The following is a 6,776-nucleotide window of genomic DNA, read 5'->3' on the forward strand; positions in this document are numbered from 1 at the left end:
GTAAACAGGGGCTGGTGATTAAGGCTTTTTTTTTTTTTTTTTTTGCCTTCTAAGAGCCTCAATGACCGGGCTGGACCCAGCACAGCGTGGCCACGGCCGCCTGCTTTCAGGAGGGTGTCAGGGTGACCTTAATAAAGTAGGTGACCACAGCACCTCTAATCCCCTCTTTTAATTGATTACTCTCATCCAGCCCCCGAGGCCATGAGAATGGGGGGACCCACCCTCTATAGATTAGCACCCTTTAGTTTACAGATCAGCCACTTTTTCAGTCCTTTGCCCTGCAGCAATGCATGAAAATAACACTAATCTCATTAAGGACAGAAGGGAGCCCTTCAAAGTTTATTAATAATGGGAGCAGACAGGGAGAGCGCCAGGCTCTGGGTCAGATTTCAAAGCCAGGGAAGTGGCAGGAGCTTTCCAAGGGCCTGGTTTTGCCAGGGAGGAGTTTTTTTGCCATGTTTCAAGCCGGCTCTGGAGGCTGCAGGAGGTGCCGGTGGGCAGCGAGGGGACGGGGATGGCTTGAGGGGCTTGCCGAGCACCTGGGAACCCCTCTAGATGGGCTGAGCAGGGCAGCGCTCCAGCTCTCGGGCAGGCTGGTTTGGCTGCTCCAAGCTGTTTTCTTGCATTGCACATGGCTGTTTTCCTTGCAGCCCCCAGCTGAAGCATTTCTTAAATAACTGCAAGATCTCATCACCTGGAAAAAAGTGACAAATGAGACCTTAAGCTTTAAATGCCAGAATGAAGAGGCCTACGTTAAAGAAGAGATTAAGATTTTTTCAAGGCTAAAGCAGCATCATGGCCTTGGTTTTAGTGCTTTTACCCCTTTTCGGTAGGACTGCAGAGTTCCTCCCAGTGCTACCTTGGCTGCTGGGGTCTGCTCAGCTTCTGGCTGTATCCAGCAGCGAGGCCAGCAGCGCGCAGCCCCCAGCCCAGCATCCCTGACCTGAGGGGAGGCTGCAGGCTTGGCACGCATCAGCTGGACGGGAAAACAAAGCTTTGCTCATCCCTGGGCAGGACAGACCTCTGGGCTTCTCCCTTCATTTACCTTTCCATCAGCAGGAATGGGATGAGTCCCCCGGGAAAAGATATCCCATAGGATCTGCACCATTAACCCACTCCCTGTACAGCAAGAGCAGAGCACAGAGGAGCAGCCCACCTTGCAGACATCCCTGGACTACAGGGGCCAAACCCCAGTCCCCCCCCAAAGGAAGAAACCTCCAGCTCAGTGCAAAAACCCTTGTCCCTGCTATGCCTCCTATTTATGCTCCTTCCCCTCCTGCTGCCCAATTATCACCCTGTTAAACTGCACAGCTGTGGGGACTTTCATCTTCAGACTTCTGCACGGCAGGTTATAACCCAACCTCACACCACTGGTGTTAATGGGAACTGTAGGATCAGTCACCTTCCGGGGGCTCAGCTCCTGTTCTGCCAAGGGGTGGGCTTCTGGAGGGGCATCTCCATCTGCCCGGGCTTTTGCCAGAGCGAGGTATTAATTAGCGAGGAGGAACCCAAAGGATGGTTTGAAACCCCAAGGATCGGAGCAGTGCGGTCCCTGCAAGACGATGCTGGGCCACCCCACGGGGCTGTGCAGGGGGTGAAACCCTGGAGCAGGGAAAAGGCTGCCCATCGCTGCAGCCCGAGGGGGGAATGGTTTCTGGGGGCTTCGAGGGGCTGCTGGCACCCAGCTGCAGGCTTGCTACGTGCAGTTTGCTTCACCTTCCCCTTCTGTGGGGCCTGGGATGGGAGACAAAACACCTTTGTCAAGCGCTTTCAGATCCAGCGGTTTGAAGATCTATAAAAGTGATGAGCAGGCTGTTAGCACTTCAGCGGAAGCAGTTGATGAGAGATCACCCAATTTCTTTTAAGCTGCCCGAATCCCCACAACAAAGGCCATGCATTTTTAAAGCATATTCCGCATACAGTGTTCCCAGGCTGAGATGCACTTTAAGGGATGAGCCTTGATTTACTACCTGACTTCAAACAGCAGATGACGATACAAATGCTTTCGCACCAGCTGAGCCTGCTTTTGCAGAAGCGGGACCTTGGTGCTGCCGGATCCGAACTCCGTGGTTGGGATTTCCCAAGCAGCCTGCGGGATCAGGGCGCTGGGAGGCCTGACCGCTCCTGCGGGATGCTGTAAATCCCAGGGGTTTTGCAGAGCCCCGGGGAGGCACCTCACCTGCGAGACGGCTGAACGCAGAGGGAGGATTTCCTCGAGTTACTGACACGCGTGGGGCTGGAGCATCCCGAGCCTCGCTGCCGGCGCTCGGAGCTGCACGGACCACGCAGCGGGAGCTGCCCCAAATCCACGGGGCTAAATCCACCGATGCACTAACCCCTCAACGGGGCTGGCTTTCAGGCTGGGTGTTTGGGGTGTAATACCAAGGGTTTGAGGGGGGCTTGGAGGGGGGATGAGACAGAGCGAGAGAGGAGGGAGGGTCCCAGGCTGCAATCCCTCCAGGCCTAACCTAATCACCATCGCTCTGCATTATTACCCTGCCTAACGCGGCATGCTTTTAAATAAAATATGCAAAGATTTCTCAAATTATTTCCCCGGGGCAAGTGCGTTTTCTATCTTCGCTCGTGCATGTTAATCTGAAAAATGCAAATTCCACACACACCCCCATCTGTTGGGGCTCGGCCATTTATTAACTTTTTTTTTTTAATGCGAAATGTTTCTTTCTTTTATATATATATGAAAAAGCAATGAGTTTTGTTATCTCTGCCCCTATTTTATTTCATTTAGAGAAAACAGGTTTTAATGGAGAAAAAATAATAATAATAATAATAAAATGGCCTTGAGGTGGCAAGGATTACGACTCACTCAGCACCAGAGTTTTAATCAGAGATTGGCATTGGGGAGGATTACGGCTACGAGAAGGCTGGGCCTGTTTTAAGAAGAAATGCTAATGTTCAGGGGACAAGATTTAGTTAGTTATTTATCCGGGCTGACTTTGATACTCAGGGGCTGAGCTGACAGCACATCCCGAGAGGCTGGCAGCCTCCCTGTGGCTGCCCAGTCTTTGCTGGCATATCCCCCAGGCTGCAGGGCTGTCCGGTTCTTGTCCCCATCGCCTGCCGGGGGGGGACTGGCACTTGGGGGGTGATGGTCCCCAGGGTGCAGCGGTGCCACTGGGAGGCAGAGCAGCATGTAGGGACCCACGAGCAGCGTCCTCATCTCCATCGTTAAGGCTCCTTTGCAAAAAATCATTAAAAACATCAAGAAAAAAGCAACCACAGAAAAAAAAAAGGGGGGGAAGAAGGACCCCAGTGCAGTGTTTTCCCTGACAAGAACCTGATCTGACAGAGCTCGGTGTATTGAGCGTAATTGGCAGCCTCTGCCCAGGAGAGGCCCACGGACGAACTTGCTCCAAGACGAAATGATGCCCCGTCCATGTGCCTCCGGGTTGCGGCGGCCGAGGCTGCGGCGGGGGGCGAGACGGGGACTGTGGCTCCGGCACGGCTGCCTTGGGGAACATCAGCCTTCACCTGAGTAATGAGACAAAAAACAGGGAAAACACACATGAAAAGAAAGGGAAAGAGAAACTCTTAGGAAATAAGATCAAAGTCCTGCCTTCAAAAATGTTGTCCTGCAGCTACGAAGAAACCCAGATAGCCCTAATTGCGGCAGCCACGCACAGCGCTTGGCGCGGCACGGGAGCGAGCGCTGGCCTTGCACTGGAGGATGGGCTCAGGGTGACCCCAAGGTCCCAGCACCCAGCCGGGAGGGATAGGAACACCAGGGCGATGCTGGGTTTGCTTTTTTTTATTTTGGAGTACTCCTGCCCCCGTTCCCACAGGCCCACAGAGCTTGGGAGTGATGTGCAAATGAGAAGAAACACGGTGCTGGTCTTGTGCAAAGGGTGGACGAGGGTGAGGAGGGTCTGCACTGGCCACCTTTAAACCAACTTCTTCCAACAGTGCCTGTGCATGCAACTGCAGGTGACACAGGGAAAAATAAGCCCTAAATCTCCTGTCATTTACTTTGCAAGCCAGGGTGGGATGCTCAGTCGTCAGAGCCAGTCGTGCAGTTTTTAGTGCAGCCGCGCTGAATTCTCTGCGTTAAACCAGCCCCCTGCTTGCTCACGTATGGAATAGCCAGATTTTATCAGGTCCTGTAGAAGAAGCCCGGCAGGGACCCACGGCACCAAGCCCAGCATGGAGCAAGGCTGCTCTCAGCCGCCTCTGCCGCAGTGACCCTACGACCGCCTGCGGTGCCCTGGGGCCAGGCGGTATTCCCGGCTCTGCCGCCGGCGGGCACGGTGTTCCTGCTTGGGCCACCGATGGTTCCAGAGACAGGCAGGAGCTATGGTGCAGGCAGGAGTCTGCCTGCCTCCGGCACCCGAAACGCTGCCTGCCTCCTGCCTGGTGCCAGCCTCGCTCCCTCCTCTGCGATGGTTAACGAGCGCTCAGGAGCTGGACTGGCTGAGAACAGGCAAGAGCTTCTTATTAATCAGTTTTGAACAGCTCAGAGTTTGCTCAGGCTTTGGGAAGAGCCACGGTTTCTCCTCTGCCCTTGGAGGGGAACACAGCCTGGGACACTGCTGGGCTGACAGCGGGTCCTTGCCCATTCTCCCCTGGGGTGCCCCCAGCTCCCTGTCCTGTGCCAGCTGGCCCCTTTATGGCCATGACTTTTCTAAGGGATATTCTTATGTGTTTTGTTTCTTTTTCCTTTGCTGGATGAAGGAGCAGAGGGGGGCTGCTGGCTTGGGACACATTACACGTATTTAATACAGTTGTATTAAATTAAATACAATTTTATTAAAATAGTTCCCTCTAGACATTTGAAAAAGAAACATTGGATAAAACTCAGGGCCAACTGCTTGGACATGATTAGAGAGTAGGTTTATGCATGGGAAATGGTTACAAAGGAGAACAGAAAAGGAGCTGCCCAGAGCCACTGGGGAAAAAAGACTTTCTTTTGGTAAACTGCAAAGAAACTCCAGAACTGAAGCTCTCCCAGGCTCCCCGTGCAACTTCCCGAGGCAGAACCAAGTGATGGAGCAGAGGGAGCCCAGCCCCAGTGTGGGGCGGTGGGGGACGAGGATGCCCCAGGGGGGCTCTGCCGGGGCTCGTGCTGGTGCCTGCGGTGTGCCGGGGTGGCACCGGACAGCGTGGAGAGCTGCTGACCCAGGCTGGCTATTGCCAACCCCCTCTGTTTATTAACATGTTCAGCACACAGATTTATTCTGCAGGCAGACACTTATTGCTTGCCTTCAAACAAGGCCTGGCGCACGGTGATGGATGAGCCAACAGGTTTGCCTACTCTCGGCGCCGTTTCTGCAGGTTGCCCCTCCAGCCCTTCCTCTGCCGCCGGCCCCGCAGCACCCTGGTCCCCCAGCGCACGAGCAGCAGCCGGTCCCCAATGGGGGACGGGGGATATGGGAGCCACAGCACCAATCCAGCCCGACCCCCGTGACGGGCGTCAGGGTGCTCGGGTCCCCGCTGCGGCGGAGGGAAGCAGCTGGCTGGCCCTTTAAAGCCTTTTTTTTCCTCTCTTGTTAAAAGATGTCTGGGAGGGGAGCTGCCAATCTGAAAAATGATCCTTTCTTTTTTCCATTTTCTTCCTTCTCTCCTTCTAGCTTGTGCTCATCTGTTCAGGTGAACCGCAGGCACATTCATTAAATCTCTGTCTTTGACACCTCAGCTGCTTTGGAGCCCTGGGCTGCTCTTTCTCTTTCCTTTCTGTGTTTTTTTTTCCCTTTCCCCATCTCCAAGCCCGCCTGATCAGCACACTAAAGCAACGAGAGTGAGCTGCAGAATAGTTAACTAAGCATAACTTTAACTGCCAGTTGCTGAGTGGCTGGTTTTGGTTTTGTGGAGGGCTCTGGGTGCAGCCGCCGTCCCTGCCCGGGGACAGAGAGCATCGGGGCACCGCGAGGTGCCACCGCCGGCACCGGGGCGGCAAGGAGGGGAACCGAGCGCGGGGACGATGCAGCCTGTACCCAGCCAGCGCCCCGGGGCCACGGCCAACAGCCAAGGGCTTGGCTCGCTCCGCTTCCCTCAGTCCCACTAAATCCTGTTACTCCCTGCAGGAGCCCCTTCCCTGCTCCCCTGGCCCTCTTTGGGCTCCCCAAATCCATCCTGGGCTTGCTGGACCCCCCTCTGCACCCATCCTCCTTCCCCTCGTGCACCCGCTCCTCGACTCTCACATAAATCCCATCCTGCCGGGGAGGCACCAAAACGGCTCAGCCCGTCGCAGATTTGCCGCTCGGCCAAGAGGGACAGAGCTCATCTCCAGCAGCACGGCTGCCGCTGGATCGGCTTCTGATGGCCTCCCCGGCTGAGCGGGGCTGGAGAGGGGAGATAACCCACCCCGGCTGCCGCCAGGAATGATTTGGCCTTGGCTGTGCTGGCCGACAGCCGGGGTCCCCGCCGGCAGCCCTGGAAAGCCCCAGCGTCGAGCGGCGGAGCTGGTGGGGAGGACGAGATGCTCTCCCACGGCCTTTGGGACGAGGGATGGCCGTGAGCTCCGTGCGAAGGGGCAGGAGCAGAAAGCATCCCTTTTGGAGAGGCAGAGCCTCAGCGAGGAGGAGGGCAAGAGGGCTGGGGCCGGACCCGGACCCCTCGGGAAAGTACGTGTCCAAATCCCAGCTCGCCCTGGGATGCAGCGCCTTGCACCCAGGGCACGGCGGGGCGGCGGGTCCCACGCAGAGACACGTGTCCCGCTGGGAAGGGGACCAGCCCGGTGCGGAGGTCGGGGGCCGAGCAGCGAGTGCGGCTCTGGGAGGCTCAGGGGGGCTTGGCCCCGTAAAGCTGTGAATTCCTGCAGAGTT

The sequence above is a fragment of the Haliaeetus albicilla genome, chromosome 16 (assembly GCF_947461875.1).
Source record: "Haliaeetus albicilla chromosome 16, bHalAlb1.1, whole genome shotgun sequence".
Lineage (NCBI taxonomy): Eukaryota > Metazoa > Chordata > Aves > Accipitriformes > Accipitridae > Haliaeetus > Haliaeetus albicilla.